The sequence below is a fragment of the Ornithorhynchus anatinus genome, chromosome 3 (assembly GCF_004115215.2).
Source record: "Ornithorhynchus anatinus isolate Pmale09 chromosome 3, mOrnAna1.pri.v4, whole genome shotgun sequence".
NCBI classification, from domain to species: Eukaryota; Metazoa; Chordata; class Mammalia; order Monotremata; family Ornithorhynchidae; genus Ornithorhynchus; species Ornithorhynchus anatinus.
The window spans coordinates 109,649,434-109,670,141 of NC_041730.1; the positions used below are offsets into that span (position 1 = coordinate 109,649,434).

The following is a 20,708-nucleotide window of genomic DNA, read 5'->3' on the forward strand; positions in this document are numbered from 1 at the left end:
CTACCGTGGGAAACCTTTTTCCTAAAATCAGCCCCTGCCTCCTCGTACTGCTGCTATTAGTATTTCAAAAAAACCCCTACCTCCCACTTTGGAATTGGGGCAGAGGTGTTCAGGACCCAGGGAAGGTGTGGGCCAGAAAGGAGAGAGAGAAAAAGATGAAGGCGGCGGGGGGCGGGGGGGGGGTGTTCAGGTTTGTACATTTCCCTTTTCCACATTTCATTGCAAGGGAAGCAGCGTGGCTCGGTGGAAAGAGCCCGGGCTTGGGAGTCAGAGGTCACAGGTTCTAATCCTGGCTCTGCCGCTTGTCAACTGTGTGACTTTGGGCAAGTCCCTTAACTTCTCTGTGCCTCAGTGACCTCATCTGTAAAATGGGGGTTAAGACTGTGAGCCCCACGTGGGACAACCTGATCACCTTGTATCCCCCCAGCGCTTAGAACAGTGCTTTGCACATAGTAAGCACTTAACAAATGCCATCATCATCATTATTATTATTTTCTACTCCCCTCTCCCTAAAGCGACCGGCTCCATCGTGCCAGATAAACACAAGCAGAAAGCTGGAGCCTCCTGCGAGTGAAGGCAGAAATTAGCACATATGAAATTGGCATTTCCCAGACAGGATGTAAAAACATTTTAGCCAAAGTCACTTTGGGTGGAGTTGAGCTGAGTTCATAGGCTTGAGAGTCATTTTGACAATGCCAGAGGGTGGCTTTTATTACAGTTCTTTGAATACAAGAACTAGACAGACTTCTCCCTTAAAAGTCAGTCAATATTGTTTCTTTAAGTAGCTGATCTATTAGGAATAAAATGGTTAAAAAGTCTCACAATATTCAGTTACAATTATTCTATTTGGTATGTATGTATTTATACCCCATCTTAGCACTTCTGTAAATGATTGTGGTATTTTCGAGCGCTTACTATTTGCCAAGCACTGTGCTAAGCACTGGGGTTGATACAAGATAATCAGGTCCCATGTGGGGCTCACATTCTAAGTAGGGGATATCGCTGCTATTGAATCGCCATTTTGCAGATGAGGGAACTGATGCACAGAGAAGTAAAGCACAATGTTTGGAACATAGTAAGTGCTTAACAAATACCACTATCGTTACTGTCATTATTATTATTAGTATCCCAGACATGGTTTTCTTGAGCGTGAATGAGAGACATCTGCCCACGGCTAAGATATCCTTCAAAGTAGACTTCACAAATGCCCATTTATATAGGAGATTAATAATGATGATAATAATAATAATGGCTCTGGGATTCATCATTTGGAATTTCTAATGGTGGTCTGAAACGTTAATTCTTAAATCCCATAAAAACAGATGAAGCATGAAATAGCACCAGATGCCATTTCCCACCATCCCACCACTGGGCTTCCCCGCCTCTGTAACCCAGAGCAGTTTTGCCGTAAGTGGGCCACCTTCCTGCTCTCATTTACCCTGACCCCTGAACAATGCCCTTGAAGAGATGATGAAATTTCTGCCATTCAAGGAGATCATGATACAGACATTTTTGGGCAACTTATATATATATAGTCAGACACCAGTCAACCCCAAGTCCTTTTTCTGGTCTGGGATGGGTTCTGGCTGGGAGGTAGAAAGGGGTGAACCCCTCCCACACCTGGGTCACAATTGAGACCCTAATGTCTTCTCCTTCTTTCTCCTGGAGCCCTACATTCTGGGTGATCTGTAGGTTATTTTTAGCTCATCCCACTCAGAATCCCAGGCTGCAGGGAAGGGGGACCATGCAGCAAACCTCGAGCCAAAATAACTGGGATAGAGGCCGCTCTATAACGTGTTTTCATCGCACTTTTTGAATAGAACATTATTAAATGATTAGGGAATGTTATCCCCACAACATGTGCCTTCCTGAACTTAAAGCACAATGGGTGTCGAAAGAAATGATTTAGAGCATTTGCACAATGAAAAGCAAAGTGCGTGCAGGAGCTTTCGTGACGGTTTCAGAAACACAATCCACGAGAGTTTAAACTCCTTATGAGCAGGGAATGTGCCTACCAACTCTGCTATGTTGTACTCTCCCAAGTGCTTAATACAGTGCTTTGACACAGCAAGTGCTCAATAGTTACCATCGATTGATTGACTGACAACCCCTACATTATAGAACTGACAGCCTTTGTACAATTCTCTGCTCACAGTAAGTGCTCACTAAATGCAATTGATTGATTGATTAATGATCTGAAAAATCAAGTGTCTGATATTTGGAGGTGTGAATATTTGCTGTTCTCTCGGTTCTACCATAACATGTCTTTTCATTATGCATTTTAGCTAGTTCATTGTCAGAGAATTAGGGAATACAGAAGCAGCATGGTCTAGTGGAAAGAGCTTGGGCCCTGAAAATCAAAAAGAAGTGGGTTCTAATCTAGTGTTTGCCACTTGTCTGCTCTGTGACTTGGGCAAGTCATTTACCTTCTCTGTGCCTCAGTGCTTCGTTTTGTAAAATGGGGATTAAGACGGTGAGCCCTATGTGGAAACGTCTACCCCAGTGCTTAGTTCAGTGTCTGGCACTGTTACCCTGTAACTGTGTGTGTTTGTGTGTTTATGTGTGTGTGTGTGGTGCAAGGGTTGGGGGTGTGTGTTAAAGAGCATGAATCTGGGAATCAAAGGACCTGGATTCTAATCCTGACTCTGCCACTTGCCTGCTGCGTGACTTGGACAAATCATTTACCTTCTCCATGCCTCAGTTTCCTCATCTGTAAATTGGGGATTCGATTCCTAACTGTGAGCTCCTTATGGGAGAGAGACTGTTTCTAACCTGATTATCTCCTACCTAACCCAGCACTTAGCACAGTGCTTGGCTCAGAGTAAGGATTTATCAAAATTATTATTATTGTTATTAGTGGGTCACAATAAGTAATAAGAAAAATTGATGTACAGAAACACTCAAATAATAAAGGTGAGTTGCTATGTTGCAAAGCACAGGACTTTAGTGTTCTGAGAATGATTCTTTCAGTTGATCTGATCAGCGTAGGTATCCGAACTGGATTATTCAGGCACCAAAGTTAATTTTGGGCCTGATTGGCAGCTATCTCCACTTCACACTGTGTTTTAGTTCCACTAGCTAAAGTGCTATTCTTGCTAAAGGAAAAAAAGATGCAAGTCAGTCATTTCTAAAGAGGCAACTTAGAGTAATCAAAAATATAAGACGTCATCAGTTACATCAGGCATCACCCCATGTGTCATGGGGTGTCATATGCACCATTTAGCAGCAGTTATGGCCAATTCACCCACACCTAGTTGGGGCCGGCAGGCAGTCCCCTTCTCCCCCACCTCCCACGTCCCCGATGTGCTCCAGAGCCTTGATGTCTCCCTCTCAGGATTATGCCAACCCAGGTGCCATTTCTGAGCCGAACACAGGGTTCGAGCCAGTTGAAAACCAGACTGCGCAGTGTAAAATTGGGTCATTTGGCACCCTAGGCATGAAACATTCACTTTCTACCCCTCGGGGCAAAGGAATATTTTGGCCAGGTCCCATTTTTGCCAAATTTTAGCTTCCAATTTTGGCAAGGGCATTGTTTCTGGGCCTGAGAAAGAAGGACTTCAAAAAAGAGGAAAAAAACCGACTAAACTGCCATCTGTGAAGCTTGAGTTACAGGGGACAAAACCATACAGCACTCTAGTAAGCCGTCAGGGTTTAAAGGTCCTTTCGACTCCAGAAGACCATTTTTGATAAAACGTCACAAGTCATTCTATCATCTAGCTTGCTGCTTATTAAATTTAAATGCCAGAAGCATTCGGAGAGTGTTTTGGGTCAGCTGAATGGCAGAGCGCTTTTCCCCCTCTCTCCTCCAACTCCATAATTCTGAGTTCTCTGCCGAATGGGTGACAAAGGTAGTGGGAGGAGAGTGCCGGGTTCCAGAATTTTCCCGCTCCATGATAGACTCCCCTTCTTCACCCTCCTAGATCAGTGCCTCGGGCAGCCATTCGTGTCCCCCAACTTTAAGCCTTAGCAAATGGTTTCTAGCCAGCCCCGCACAAAGTCCAGGGACACGTAGAACGTTCAGTGTTCAACACTGTATTTCAGAAGTGTTGGATTCGGTCTAGTTTTATTCCCTTTGCCACTTGGGAGTGGGGAACCTTGGGTGTGGACTTTTCCAACCTCTATTTGGAGTCCAACAAACACAAGCTCAGTCTGGGCCACTAAGTTCAGCAAAGGGGGTCTTTGCCATTCAAGATCTCGGGAGGCTGTGGGAACCCACAAGGAGCCTTGTAAAAACTCCGAGAAATTCCAAGGAAAACCCGATGACTCTTTTCCCAGAAGAATCCTGCAGTTTCTGGAGAGGTCTGGGGGCGGGCTCATTTCGGTGAAAATAATAACCACAGAAATAATAGTATTTGTTAAGTTCTTACAGTGGAAAGAGCCTGGGCTTGGGAGTCAGAGGTCATGGGTTCTAATCCCGGCTCTGCCACTTGTCAGCTGTGTGACTTTGGGCAAGTCACTTTCCTTCTCTGTGCCCTCATCTGGAAAATGGGGATGAAGACTGTGAGCCCCACGTGGGGCAACCTGATCACCTTGTATCAGGTGTTTTGCACATAGTAAGAGCTAAACAAATGCCATCATCATTATTATTATTATGTGCCAAACACTGGAACTAAGCGCTGGGATGGATTCAAGCGAATCGGGTTGGACGTAGACCCTGTCCATGGCGGGGCTCACAGTCTCAGTCCCCATTTTACAGATGAGGTAACTGAGGCACAGAGAAGTAAAGTTACTTGCCCAAGGTCACAGGGCAGACAAGCGGTGAGCCCTTGACTTTCTGACTCCCAGGCCCACGCTCTATCCACTACGCTGTGTTCCTTCTCTAATTGCTGCTTCCACATAGGAAAACCTTCTGTTTCCCCTCCTATTTGGTCACACTTGATAATTAGGGAGGAAACCCTTTGAGAGGAAATACTATATTTGTTCTGAATAAAATCTATTATATTCTTGTATGGCATTTGCTAAGCACTTACTATGTGCCAGGCCCTGTATTAAAAGCTGGCAAAAATACAAGTTAATCATGATGGACTCAATCCAAATCCTACATAGGGCTCACGGTAATGCTGGTATCTGTTAAATGCTTACTACGTGCCAAGCGCTGTTCTAACCGCTGGGGTAGATACAAGGTAATCAGGTTGTCCCACGTGGGGCTCACAGTCTTCATCCCCATTTTACAGATGAGGTAACTGAGGCACAGGGAAGTGAAGTGACTTGCCCAAAGTCACACAGAGGGAGTCAGAGGTCATGGGTTCATATCCCAGCTCTGCCGATTGTCAGCTGTTTGACTGTGGGCAAGTCACTTCACTTCTCTGTGCCTTAGTTACCTCATCTGTAAAAGGGGGATTAACTGTGAGCCTCACATGGGACCCCTTGATTACCCTGTATCTCCCCCAGCGCTTAGAGCAGTGCTCTGCACATAGTAAGCGCTTAACAAATACCAACATTATTATTATCAGCTGTGTGACTTTGGGCAAGTCACTTAACTTCTCTGGGCCTTGGTTGCCTCATCTGTAAAATGGGGATTAAGACTGTGAGCCCCATGTGGGACAAACTGATTACCTTGTATCCCGCCCCACCCCCAGTGCTTAGAACAGTGCTTGGCACATAGTAAGCACTTAACAAATGCCATTATTATTATTATTGTTATTATTATTACTGGTTGGTGATGACATCTTGATGGTTCTGATGATTTGATCTTGTCAATGGGATGAAAACCTAATTGAGAAGCAGACGGCCTAGTGTAGAGCACAAGGGTCTGGGAGTTAGAAGGAACTAGGCTCTTTAGAACAGTGCTTCTCTCATAGTAAGTGCTTAACAAATGCTGTCATTATTATTAATCCTGCCTCTGCCACTTTTTTTTTAATATGGTACTTGTTAGGCGATTACCATGTGCCAGACACTGTGCTAAGTGCTGGGGTAGACATAATATCATCAGGTTGGACCCAGTCCGTGTCCCACATGGGGCTCACAGTCTTAATTCCCATTTTATGGATGAGGTAACTGAGGCCCAGAGAAGTGAAGTGACTTGCCCAAGTTCACACAGCAGACAAGTGGCAGTGCCAGGCTTAGAACCCAGGCCCTTCTGACTCCCAGGTCCGTGCTCTATCCATTAGGCCAGCCTGCTCTCCTGTCTGCTGGGGGACCTTGGGCAAGTCGCTTAACTTCTCTGGGCCTCAGTTACCTCATCTGTAAAATAAGGATTTAGGCTATGAACCCCAGTGTGGGATATGGACTGTGTCCCACCTGATTAGTCTGTATCTACCCCAGTGCTTAGTAATAATAATGTTGGTATTTGTTAAGCGCTTACTATGTGCCGAGCACTGTTCTAAGCGCTGGGTAGACACAGGGGAAGCAGGTTGTCCCACGTAGTACAGTGCCTGGCACATAGTAAGCACTTAACACATACCTTAAAAAAAAAAAAGAGACTTGCTCAAGACTGCAGAGCAGGCAAGTGGCAGAGCTGGGATTAGAACTTCGGTATTTCAAGGTATTTTGGTGAAAATCACTCAAAGCAATTTATATCGGTCATTTTCCCAGTGGAGATTAAGTGATAAGAAAAAGGGTCTGGATTCTTTAGACTTCTGCCCAACCATTCTTTCCCATTTCCACCTCCAAAATGCAATCTAAGGAGAAATTCTTCAGGGTCTAATACCCATTTTCTATTAAATCCTGTTCCCCACCCCTGCCACACACACCTCTCTGAATTCATTTTCCACTACTTTTGCTAGTGATTCATTATTAAATTGAAATCACGTGGACTCCCAGGGAGAAAAAACAGACTGAGAGATCTGGAATCAGTGGAGATGTGGTGATTGCCTAATTTTCTTATTCCTCTAGACTGTAAGTTCATTTTGGGCAGGGAAGTATCAGCTAAAAAAACAGTGCTCTGCACATAGTAAGCTCTCAATAGATACCACTGATTGACTGATTGATTGTCCTTCCTTCTTCTCAGACTGGGAACCGCATATGGGACTTGGACTGGGTCCAACCGGAGAGCTTAGAACAGTACTCGGCACATAGTATGTGCTTAACAAATGCCATAATTACCCTAATTATTTTTTATTTGAATAAATTTTGTGGTTCAGGAGAAGTAATAATAATAATATAATAATAATGATAGTATTTGTTAAGCACTTACTATGTGCCAAGCACTGTTCTAAGGGCTGGAGGAGATACAGGGTAATCAGATTGTCCCATGTGGGGCTCACAGTCTTCATACCCATTTTACAGATGAGGTAACTGGAGGCACAGAGATGATCAGTGACTGGCCCAAAGGCACACAGCGGCCAAGTGGCAGAGCCGGGATTAGATCCGGGCAAGACCTCTGACTCCCAAGCCTGGGCTCTTTCCATTAAACCACGCTGCTTCTCTGATTTTGATAATCATTTTGGTTCCTGCTTTAAAAGTTTGGATTCTTAGAGTTTTGACTAGATTTTTGTAACACTGCATTGTAAATTATGCTCAGAGGAAAACGGCTTATGGACAAGAAAGTAATAAGGGTTTTCATGATAGTTTGTCCCAGATAATTGTTTATAAAATGGAAGGAGAGACTGCTAAAGACATTTTCATTTTCCCTGAAGAGCAGATGTATTGAGACTTCCTTCAGCCTGCATAACATGTCTGCTGTGGGACTTGGAGCTAGTCACTTCACTTCTCTGTGCCTCAGAGATACCTCATCAGTAAAATGGACAGTAAGACTGTGAGCCCCATGAGCCCCGTAAGCCCAGTGTTTAGTACAGTGCCTGGCACATAATAAGCGCTTAACAAATGCCATTTAAAAAAAAAATCAACCAAAGCACACTACCTACTAGATGCTGGGTAAATGATGATGTTATCAAGCTTTCTTGTAATAACAGTTTAAGCAATTAGATACATGGAAATCAATATTAGCAGTTTTAACTTTTATCTATGAAAGGAATATCTCTAACAGAATTTCAAGGAGATCACTGAGGTCATACAAAGAATCCAGAATAATAAATGAAGAAAATGTAGTTTCACAAAATTCAGATAGTAACGATTTAGTAAATAGCTTCCAAATTATAATGTGGCCACAGCCAGAAGAAGTGTGGCCTAGTGGAAAGAGCAAGGGCCTGGGAGTCAGAGGGCCCAGGTTCCAACAGTGGTTCCAGCACTTCCTTGCTGTGTGACCTTGGGAAAGTCCCCAGACTTGCCTTTGCCTCGGTTTTCCCATCTGCAAAATGGGAATTAATACTTGTTCTCTCTCCTCCTTAGACTGTGAGTCTCGTGTGGGGCAGAGACTGTATCTGCTTCTGGTGGGCGGGGAACACGCCTATCAACTCTGTTGTACTGTACTCTCCCAAGTGCTCAGTACAGTGGTCTTCACACAGTAAGCACGCAATAAATACCACTGATGGATTTGGATCTACCACAGTGCTTGGCACAAAAATGTTTATCAATTATTATTATTTTTAAAAGTTTCAAGAGAAAAACTAGCGAACAAGAGCATCCCCTTTTTAACCTAGTTTGACCTCCTTTGAAAGAATCAAAGCTCCCTGGGTTCCTTTTGGGCTTTTTAGCTTTCTAATATCTTACAAATTTTGCCGCTGAGAAACCTAAGTTAAAAGTTTTCCTTTCAAGCTTCCCCATCGATTCAAACCAAGAATCAGGTCGTATGCTATAGAAGGAAATTTGGAAAGAGTTAATCAGGCTGATATCGATTTGTTGTCCCGTGCCAAGGTTTACAAATTAAAGGTAGACGTTTTAACCAGAAGCGGCCGTCAGAATTGTAACGGGACTCCGCCCTGCCGATAAGGCAGTTATTTTTCCTTTCTTTATGCGAAAGTGTGAGTCTGAAAGTGTGTTCTGTGTGGGGACCTTGAGGTTGGTCATGAGTCAGAGCCCTTATGAATGCGGAGCTGAAATCCCCGTCACGTGTCCGTGTCCTACCCTAGACCGTCAGCTCATTATGGACAGAGGATTGAGTGAACGAATGTATCTGCTAATTCTGCTCTAGCGTACTCTCCCAAGCGCTTAGTACAGTGTTCTGCGTACCGTAAGCGCTCAGTACCATGGATCGAGTGGTTGTTTGGTCATATGGGCTGTGGGGGCTGAGTTCTGGACTGATTCTAGAAATTCCATACCTCTTTGCCAGTTCTTCATGGGGCTAGTTGTTGCAGAGCCCCTCCTGGTTTGCCCTGTCGTCCGGTTCAGCTGGGACCGTCATCCCTCTGGCCCAGGCCCAGAGGAGGCATATCCCGAGAGGCCAACCAGTCTCCACCACAGCAGCATCACCTGAGCCTGGCCCTGCAGACGTCCGCCCGTGTCACAATACCAGTCGTGTGACTCAAGAGAATCAAGAGGCCGGCAGATGCGATCGGATAGTCCCCGCTCTCGGGCCCAGGGTTTTGGTGAGTTCTGAATAAAGCTATCTCGCCACTGCCCCTCCCTTACTGTACTTCTGGATTCTTCCTGGATAAACAGAACTCTTAACCAAGTTTTCTTGTGAAGCTCAAGGCAGCACCTGGAAGAGCAGAGTGCTGGGGGTTTAGACCTTCACTATACCAGTATACCAGTATACCAGTATACCAGCACCTTCAGAACCTCAGCATCCGGGGAAAACTAGCCCTCTCCCCAGTCTCCCCCTCCGAATGCTCTACCTGGCCCCGCAAAGGACCTGGGTTCTAATTTCCTCTCTGCCACTTCCCTGCTCTGTGACCTTGGATGAGTCACTTAATTTTTCCGTGCCTCAGTTTTCTCATCTGTACGATGGGGATGCCCATTCTCCCTGATCCTTACATTGCGAGCCTCCTCGTGGGACAGGGATTCTATCCAACGTATTGATCTCAATGTCTAGTAGACTGGTTGGCACCTAGTACGTGCTTAACGAATAGCACAGTTATTAAAAGATGGGAGTGAATGTGAAATTGGCAAGCAATGGAGGGATTGAGAATTAAATTTAATTAAATCTTCTAAGTATCTCTCAAAAACACCTGCACCCACAAACACCATCACCAGCCCGCTGCCTCTGGAATCATTCTAGATCCAGAGCACATAATGCTTACTGAGCGTCGCCTCGCTTTCTGTCATATTCTCAGTGAATAAAGTAAGCACGTTTTACGGTGGAGTGGGGCTGGGAATTGGCCTTCCAGGAGTGGAAAAATGAGGAAAGCCTTATTAAAGGCACGTCTCCTCCAACAGGCCCCCTCTTAGACTGTGAGGCCTTTGTGGGCAGGGATTGTCTCTATTTGTTGCTGAATTGTACTTTCCGAGTGCTCTGCACACAGTAAGCGCTCAATAAATATGATTGAATGAATGAATAAGCCCTCATTTCCCCTTTTTCCCACTCCTTTCGGCCTCGTCCAGCTCCACGACACTTCTGTACATATCTATAATTTACTTATATTAATGTCTGTCTCCCCTTCTAGACTGTAGGTTTGTTATGGGCAGAGAATGTGTCTGTTATATCATTGTGTTGTATTCTCCCAAGCGCTTAGTACAGTGACCTGCACACAGTAAGCACTCAATACTGTGGAAATAATCAGTATTGACTGAGGAAAGGAGTTCATTTATTCATTCACAGAATTCAATCGTATTTATTTAGCACTTGCTGTGTGCAGAGCACTGTATCCCCGCTCCGCCGCTTGCCAGCTGTGTGACTTTGGGCAAGTCACTTAACTTCCCTGTGCCTCAGTTACCTCATCTGTAAAATGGGCATTGAAACTGTGAGCCCCACGTGGGACAACCTGATCACTTTGTATCCCCCAGCGCTTAGAACAGTGCTCTGCACGTAGTAAGCGCTTAACAAATGCCACCATTTATTTTTTTTTTATTTATTAGGTGCTTGGGAGAGCACAGAGTGACAAAAAGAGAATCAGACAAGCAATCAAAGGTATTTATTGAGCACTTACTCTACTTAGCACTTGGGAGAGCACAAGACAATAGAATTGGTTGATATAATCCTTCAGGATCTTAAAGGCCAATGGGACCTCAATCAATCATGTTTATTGAGTGTCTACTGTGTGCACAGCACTGCCCTAAGCATTTGGGAGAGTATAGTATAACAGAGTTGACTGACGCATTCTCTGCCCACAATGAGTTTACAGTCTAGGGGGAGAGAGAGGCATTAATATAAATAAATAAATGACGATACACACATAAGAGTTGTGGGGCTGAGGCGAATTCAGGGTGCAGATAATTAAATAATTAACATTAAAATAAGTTACAGCTAGGGAAGGAAGAGAAAGTGACCCAAGCGGAGGGTCCACTTGTCTTAGAGAAGCAGTGTGGCTCAGTGGAAAGAGCCCGGGCTTGGGAGTCAGAGGTCATGGGTTCGAATCCCAGATCTGCCACTTGTCAGCTGTGTGACTGTGGGCAAGTCACTTAACTTCTCTGTGCCTCCATTACCTCATCTGCAAAATGGGGATTAAGACTGTGAGCCTCATGAGGGACAACTTCATTCCCCTGTATCTCCCCCAGCGCTTAGAACAGTGCTCTGCACAGAGTAAGCACTTAACAAATACCAACATTATTATGAGAAGCAACGTGGCTCAGTGGAAAGAGCACGGGCTTGGGAGTCAGAGGTCATGGGTTCGAATCCCCGCTCTGCCACCTGTCAGCTGTGTGACTGTGGGCAAGTCACTTCACTTCTCTGGGCCTCAGTTACCTCATTTGTAAAATGGAGTTTAAGACTGTGAGCCCCACGTGGGACAACCTGATTCCCCTGTGCCTACCCCAGCGCTTAGAACAGTGCTCTGCACATAGTAAGCGCTTAAAAAATACCAACATTATTATTATTATTATTATTATTATTATTAGACACGCACCACAATCACATTCAGGTACTCGATCTTACCCAGAGACAGAGTGGGCCCTTCCAGATTCCACCTCACTTTCAGACCACTTTTCCAGAAAATGTGAAATGTAGGGTATGGAGGTCTGGGGGAGAGGGAAGGGGGGGTTGCAAGTCCCGAGCAGTTGAATCACCACATCCGCAGTGCTAATTGACATAGGAAGGGACGAGTCAAAGTGCTTAGCTTAACAGTGGAAGAAGTCACAAATGCCCGCGTATTCCGTCACCGGAGTTGTTGGGAGCTGAACCTGATGAGAGGCAGGGAGGATGATCCACATCCTCAGTGAGTTATCGTAAAAGTCAAAGATTTAAGAGATTGGAAACTCTTCACCCAAACTGAGAAGAGGAAAGGCCCTGGGTGACGAGGGTCAGAGAGGTTATGGCTCGTGGCATCTGGAATAAAGGTTATATTTCAATCAATCGCATTTTTTGAGCACTTACTGCATGCAGAGTACTGAACCAAGTAAGCCCCTGGGAGAGTATAATGTAACAGAGTTGGTAGACACATTTCCTACCCACAATCTCTAGACTGTAAGCTCAGTGTGGGCAGGCAATGTGTCTGTTTGTTGTCGTATTGCTCCCAAGCGCTTAGTACAGTGCTTTGCACACAGTAAGAGCTCAGTAAATACGACTAGATGAATCACTTGGCAGATAATGAACTTCTACTGGAGGTTTGGGGAGTCAATGATTCGATAAAACATGGAAGCAGCATGGCGTAGTGGCTAGAGCGTGGGCCTGGGAGTCAGAAGATCATGGGTTCTAATCCCGGCTCCACCACTTGTCTGCTTTGTGACCTTGGGCAAGTCGCTTCACTTCAGCGTGGCTTAGTGGAAAGAGCACAGGTTTGGGAGTCAGAGGTCACGGGTTCTAATCCCGGCTCTGCCACTGGTCAGCTGTGTGACTCTGGGCAAGTCACTTGACTTCTCTGTGCCTCTGTTACCTCATCTGTAAAATGGGGATTGAGACTGAGTCCCACGTGGGACAATCTGATTACCTCGTATCTACCCCAGCGCTTAGAACAGTGCTCGGCACATAGTAAGCCCTTAACAAATGCCATCATATTATTATTATTCCCTGAGCCTAAATTGCCTCATCTGTAAAATGGGGATTGAGACTGTGAGCCCCAAGGTGTGACAGGGACTGTATCCAACTGGATTTGCTTGTATCCATCCCAATGCCTAGTACAGTGCCCAGCACACAGTAAGTGTGTGCTTAACATACACCACAGTTATTATTATTATCAGTGGTGTACACTGCATCTGCCTTTTTATGGTATTTGTTAAGTGCTTACTGTGTATTAAGTGCTAAAGGCTGGAATAGATACAAGCTAATCAGGTTGGACATAGTCTCTGTCCCATATGGACCTCACAGTCTTATTCCTCATTTTACAGATGAGGTAACTGAGGCATAGAGAAGTTAAGTGACTTGCCCAAGATCACACAGAAGACAAGCAGCAGATCTGGGATTAGAACCCAGGTCCTTCTGACTCCCAGGCCCGTGCTCTATCCACTAGGTCATGCTGGTTACTCATATGTTTTGCTGATAACGTTATCATTATTATTAATATCAATGATAATAATAAACCAGGCTGTCCTTTCCTGGACATTCTGGGAATATCTCTGATCTTGATGCAGCAAGAGGTGAGATTTTCAATTACTTAAAAATCTGAAGTGAGCTCTGCTTTCTTAGTTCCTTTGAAGCTCGGAAGTAATTTAGCTTTCTACCGTTTACAATCTTGCTGAAAAATATAAAGAAAAATCCCACTCATCCCTCTGAGATATGGACGAAAACATTTTCGAGAGGACCACATTCCTTCCTCTTTTACGAATCAACTGTAATGTATTGAGCACTTACTGTGGACAGAGCATCATATTAAATGTTTGGGAGAGTGCGACACGACAGAGTTGGTAGCAATGTTCTCTGCCCACAAGGAGCTTACATTCTAGACGGGGAGACAGACAATAATGTAGATAGATAAATTACAAATTTGTGCACAAGTGTTGAGGGGCTGAGGATGGGGCGAAAAAGGGGTACAGATCCAAGAGCAAGGGTGATGAAGAAGGGAGTGGGAGAAGAGGAAATGAGGGCTTAGTCGGGGAAGGCCTCTTGGGCTTTTAATAAGGCTTTGAAAGTGGGGAGGGTGATCATCTGTCGGATAAGAAGGGGGAGGGCGTTCCAAACCTGGGGCCAGATGTGGGCGAGATAGATGAGATCAAGGTAGAGCGAGTAGGGGGGCATTAGAGGTTTGAAGTGTGTGGGCTGGGTTGCAATAGGAAATCGGAGGGGTAAGATGGAAGGAGCCAACATGACTGAATGTTTTAAAGGTTAGTTTCAGGCTGTCACCTTGGTAGGTTCAGGAATCAGTGGTAATTCATTCATTCATTCATTCAGTAGTATTTATTGAGCGCTTACTATGTGCTTGGAATGTACAAATCGGCAACAGATAGAGACAGTCCCTGCCCATTGAGCACTGTTCTAAGCGCTTGGGTAGATACAGGGTCATCAGGTTGTCCCACATGAGGCTCACAGCCTTAATCCCCCATTTTACAGATGAGGTAACTGAGGCACAGAGAAGTTAAGTGACTTGCCCAAAGTCACACAGCTAAGTGGGGGAGCTGGGATTCGAACCCATGACCTCTGACTCCCAAGTGCTAATAATAATAAAATAATAATAGTAATAATGATGATGGTATTTGCTAAGCGCTGACTATGGGCCCGGGACCGTACTAAGTGTTGGGGTGGATACAAGCAAATCGAGTTGGATGCAGTCCCTGTCCCCCATGGGGCTCACAATCTCAATTCCCATTTTACAGATGAGGTAACTGAGGTACAGTGAAGTAACTTGCCCAAGGTCACACAGCAGACAAGTGGTGGAGCCAGGATTAGAACCCGTGACTTTCTGACTCCCAGGCCCACGCTCTATCTTGGTGCTCTATTTATTTGGCAATATTTGGAGCTCTATCTATTTGGTAATAGAAGCAACGTGGCTCAGTGGCAAGAGCCCAGGCCTGGGAGTCAGAGGTCATAGGTTCGAATCCCCCCTCTGCCACTTGCTAGCTGTGTGACTGTGGGCAAGTCACTGCACTTCCTCTGGGCCTCAATTCCCTCATCTGTAAAATGGGGATGAACACTGTGAGCCCTACATGGGACAACCTGATCACCTTGTATCCCCCCAGCTCTTAGAACAGTGCTTTGCACGCAGTAAGCGCTTAACAAATGCCACTGTTGTTATTATTAATACTGGCCTTTGGAGAGCCCCACCTTCAGAGTCTCCTAAAAATCTTATCTGCCCCAGGCAGCCTCATCTCCCCACTCTATCTCCTTTCTCTCTTCATCCCCAAGCACTCAAGTCCACATCCCCTCAGCACTTTGATATTCACCTCAACCCCCTATTCCCACAACACCTATCTACCTTGTACACGGTTTCTTCCCCTACCTAAAATTTATTTTAAGGTCTGCCTTCCCTGCAGGAGAGGCAGGCAGCGTGGCTTCGCGGATAGGACACGGGCCCGGGAGTCAGAAGGACGTGGTTTCTAATCCCGGCTCCGCCACATGTCTGCTGTGTGACCTTGGGCAAGTCACTTCACTTTCCTGTGCCTCGGTTACCTCGCCTGTAAAATGGGGGTAAGAGAATCGGCCTCGTGTGGGACAGGGACTGTGTCCAACCTGATGAATCTGTACCTGTATCTGGGGAACCAGCATGGCTCAGTGGAAAGAGCCTAGGCTTGGGAGTCAGAGGTCATGGGTTCGAATCCCCGCTCTGCCACTTGTCAGCTGTGTGACTGAGGGCAAGTCACTTCGCTTCTCGGTGCCTCAGTGACCTCATCTGTAAAATGGGGATGAAGACTGTGACCCTGACGTGGGACAACCTGATTACCCTGTATCTCACCCAGTGCTTAGAAGAGTGCTCTGCACATAGTAAGCGCTTAACAAATACCAACATTATTATTATTATTATCTATCCCAGTGTTCAGAACAGTGCTCTGTACATAGTAAGCGCTTAACAAATACCAACATTATTATTATTATTATTGTTATCTATCCCAGTGTTCAGAACAGTGCCTGGCACATAGTAAGCACTTAACAAGTACCATAATTATTATTCGATTTTGAGGTTCCTGAGGGCAGGGGTCCTGTTTACCAATTCTATTATACTCCCAAGTCCTTAGAACAGTGCTCATCACACAGTAAGGACCCACTAAATACCACTGTTTGATTGACAATGGTGTTTGGAAGTGGGCAGAGGGGCCCACGTCAAACTGGATTAGGAAAATATGGGATGGAACAGATTTGGGTTCAGCCCGCAGCGGCAGGATGGGTTTTCCTTTGGTGTTGAAAAATGGGAGCCCAGTTTACGAGACTGGCTTTAGGCACAGTAATGTCTCAGCATGCTAGAATACAACAGCAAGGTAGAATAGTGGCCTATAAAGGGAAGACCTTTAGGTTCGGTCTAGTAGTTAAAGGCTCCAAAGAGCCTTCACTGAATTTTATGTAAAAGAGGCTCTATATCACCAATCTTCTCTTAAAATCACAGGATGGTAGCCTTGGAGAAAATAAATGCTTACCTCGCCATTCTCTCTGTTTTAATTGGTGCCTGGTCATGGCTTTCCACACACCACCATATAGAACGGAATATCTTATCCGAAAAGGGTATCTGGTGGGTGTTATAATAATTATATATATATATTATATACTATGAGTTACTATTATTACTACATATCACTATTAAAATAATGTTATAATAATAACACTGAAGCACGCTGTGGGCAGGGAATGTATCTGTTTACTGTTGTATTGTAGTCTCCCAAGAGTTTAGTACTCAGCGGAGAGGTTTGAGCAATAATCCCCTTCCTCTGTAGGGAAGACAAATAGCTTGACAGAGACTGTATATATTCCTTCAAAAATCTGTCTTTGGTATCCCACTGGGGAGGTTGGGACAGTTTAGCCGGGTAGGGGTGGCAATATAGGAGTTCGTATGGGGAGAAGTGTGGCTCAGTGGAAAGACCCCGGGCTTGGGAGTCAGAGGTCATGGGTTCGAATCCCGCTCTGCCACTTGTCAGCTGTGTGACTGTGGGCAAGTCACTTCACTTCTCTGTGCCTCAGTTATCTCATCTGGAAAATGGGGATTAACTGTGAGCCTCACGTGGGACAACCTGATTACCCTGTATCTACCCCAGCGCCTAGAACAGTGCTCTGCACATAGTAAGCGCTTAACAAATACCATCATTATTTAGTACAGTGCTCTGCACACGGTCAGCGCTCAATAAATACGATTGAATGAACGGGGTGCCTCGGTAGTTGCACTGTAAACAGCTTAGACACAATCCCTGTCCTGCCTGGGGCTTACAGCCTCAGAGGGAGGGAGAACAAGAGCCTCATTTTTCAGAGGAGGAAACCGAGGCCCAGAGAAATGACGCGACTTGCCGAGGGTCGCGCAGCAGGTGGGTGGCGGAGCCGGGATCGGTAGATCAGACTCCCGGTATCGTGCTCTTTCCGCTAGGCCAAGTTGCAGCCTTTCAAGGGCCAACACTGAAAGCGAAACCGTTAATGTACCTGAGATTGATTTATTGGGATTGGGAATAGAGAGAGGAGCTAAAAGTTGGTAGGGACATATTGAACTATTTAGAAGAAGGACGCGTATTTGGGAGAGATGGCTAGTCACTCTCCACCTCCCTTGGGCAGCTCCCAGCTTCTCTGGGCTTCGACTACCACTTCTATGCAGATAATAATATTGGTATTTGCTAAGCGCTTACTATGTGCCAAGCGCTGCTCTAAGCGCTGGAGTAGATACAAGGTAATCAGATCGTCCCACGTAGGGCTCCCAGTCTTCATCCCCATTTTCCGGATGAGGTAACTGAGGCACAGAGAAGTGAAGTGACTCGCCCAAGGTCACACAGCTGACAAGTGGCGGAGCCGGGATTAGAACCCATGACCTCTGACTCCCAAGCCCGGACTCTTTCCACTGAGCCACGCTGCTTCAGTGTTGGCAGATGACTCCCCAGTAAGTCTTTAGCCAGACCCCTCTCACTCCTTGAGATATTTGCCGCCGTCTCTCCTTAACTCCCGCCTCCAGGACATCTCAACATGGATGTCCCAGGGCATCTCGAACTTAACCTGTCGCACCGTCTCCCCTTTATCCTTTCCTCCGCCTGGCTTTCCTCTCACAGTCGACATCACCGCCAACCCCATCCTCTCAAGCCTATATGTGACCTTGGCATTATCCTCCTCCTCCTTCGACCTCCTGTTCGGCCTCTGGCCCATCTGGCAGTTCTTCTTTTACAGTATTTCCAGAATCCGTTTCTTCCTCGCGATTCAAACTGCTAGTGTGCCGATCCAGGCCCTTAGCGTATCGGCCTCCTCGCTGATTTTCATTCATTCGATCGTATTTATGGAGCGCCCACTGTGTGGAAAGTACTGAGCGTTTGGAAAGTACAATTCGGCAACAAATAGAGACAATCCCGGCCCACAACGGGCTCACAGTCTAGAATACTGCCTCTAGTTTTCCTGCCTCTGATCCCGCTCCTCTCAATCAGTGGTATTTATTGAGTGCTTACTGGGTGCAGAGCTCTGCATTTTAAGCACTGGGGAAAGTCCAACATATTAGATTTGGTAGACATGATCCTTGTCAACAAGGGAAGCCGTGTGGCCTGGTGGATAAAGCACGGGCCTGGGAGCCAGAGGACAGGGGTCCTAATCCTGGCTCCGCCACTTATCAGCGGTGTGACCTTGGTCGAGTCATTTAACTCCGCCTCTGTCTCCTCATCTGCAAAAAATGGGAATGCAATACTTGATCTCTCTCCTACTTCATGGCATTTGTTAAGTGCTCACGATGTGCCAGGCACTGTGCTAATGCTGAGGTGGATACAGGCAAATCAGGTCGGACGCAGTCCCTGGCCCACGTGAGGCTCACAGTCTCAGTCTTCATTTTACAGGTGAGGTCCCTGAGGCACAGAGAAGTGAAGTGACTAGCCCAAGGTCACACAGCGGACAAGCGATGGGACCGAAATCAGAACCCGTGACCTTCTGACTCGCAGGCCTGTGCTCTATCCATTAGGCCACATTGCTTCTATTTGACTGTGAGCTTTTATCTTCTTCCTCTAATCCCTGATGAATTTGCCCAGGGCTTAGAACAGGGCTTGACATTTAGGAAGCGCTTAACAAATACCTTGAAAAAGGAGCTTATCATGTCCCTCCTTGACTACGTCATCAGCCTCCTCACTGGTCTACGGACCTCCCAGCCTCCTGCCTCTTCTCTCTCCAAATCAGACCTCACTCTGCTGCCCAGATCATTTTTCTAAAACATCATTTGGTGCAGGCATCAGGGGAAATAGCATGGCATAGTGGATAGAGTACGTGCCTGGGAGTCAAAAGGTCATGGGTTCTAACTCCAGTTCTGCCACTTGTCTGCTGAGTGACCTTGGGCACATCATTTCACTTCTCGGTGCCTCAGTTACCTCATCTATAAAATGGGGATTCGAGACCGTGAGTCCCACGTGGGTCAGTGACTGCGTCCAACCCAATTTGCTTGCATCCACCCCAGCTCTTAGTACAGTGTCTTGCACAAAGTAAGCGCTTAACAAATACCATCATCATTATTACTGTCTGCTGTGTGACCTTGGGCCAGTCACTTAACTTCTCTGTGTCAGTTACCTCATCTGTAAAGTGGGGATTAATAATATTAATGCTGGTGTTTGTTAAGTGCTTACTATGTGCCGAGCACTGTTCTAAGCAGTGGGGGAGATAGAGGGTAATCAGGTTGTCCCACGTGAGGCTCACAGTCTTCATCCCCATTTTACAGATGAGGTAACTGAGGCACTGAGAAGTGAAGTGACTTGCCCAAAGTCACATAGCTGACAGATGGCAGAGCCGGGATTAGAACCCATGACTTCTAACTCCTAAGCCCGTGCTCTTTCCACTGAGCCACACTGCTTGCTCCATGTAGGACAGGGACTGTGTCCAACCTGATTATCTTGTATCTACCGCAGCGCTTAGTATAGTGTCTTGCACAAAATAAGCGCTTAACAAATACCATCATTAGTATTATTGTCTGCTGTGTGACCTTGGGCCAGTCACTTAACTTCTCTGTGTCAGTTACCTCATCTGTAAAATGGGGATTAAGACTGTGAGCTTCATGTAGGACAGGGACTATGTCCAAGATGATTATCTTGTATCTACCCCAGCGCTTAGTACAGTTTCTTGCACAAAGTAAGTGCTTAACAAATACCATCATTATTATTATTGTCTGCTCTGTGACCTTGGGCCAGTCACTTAACTTGTCTGTGTTGGTTATCTCATCTGTAAAGTGGGGATTAAGACTGTGAGCTCCTTGTAGGAAAAGGACTGTGTCCAACCTGATTATCTTGTATCTACCCCAGCGCTTAATAAAGTGCATTATTATTTTATTATCCCTACTCCAAAATCCCCAACCGTTGTCCATTTTTCTGCAGACAAGGAGAAATTCCTGATTATCGGTCTTAAGATACTCAATCGGCTCTCGGGGTTTTTTTTTTCTTATTTTCACCCGCTACAACCACGCTTAGTTTCTTTCAAAACAATCTACTCACTGGGCCTCGTTTCTTTCTCTCCTGCCTCTGCTCTCATGCTCACTGCCCTTCTTCCTGAAACTCCCTCCTCCCTCACCTCCTGTGGAGCACTGGATTGTCAGCTCCTTGAGGGTAGGGATCGGGCCTATCAACTCTGTTGTACTCTCCCAAGCGCTTAGCACAGCACTTTGCACACAGTAAGAGCTCACTAAATATCATTAATTGATTGGCTGACCCCCATCTTCCCACCTTCGAAGTCCTTCTGAAATCACCCATAGTCCCACAGATAGCAACTATTCAATTCAGTTGTATTTATTGAGCGCTTACTGGGTGCAGAGCAGTGTGGCTCAGTGGAAAGA

General features: G+C 45.8%; 1 protein-coding gene across 1 annotated transcript in view; it reads right to left on the reverse strand.

Annotated features, from left to right (window-relative positions):
• Nucleotides 1-9,245, reverse strand: part of ATAD1 (ATPase family AAA domain containing 1) — a 57,705-nt gene extending 48,460 nt beyond the window's left edge. Inside the window, exon 1 of the mRNA XM_007666230.3 lies at nucleotides 9,099-9,245. The gene's annotated coding sequence lies outside the window, so the exon portion shown is untranslated. The remainder of the gene's footprint in view (nucleotides 1-9,098) is intronic.
• Between the last annotated feature and the right edge of the window lie 11,463 nt (nucleotides 9,246-20,708).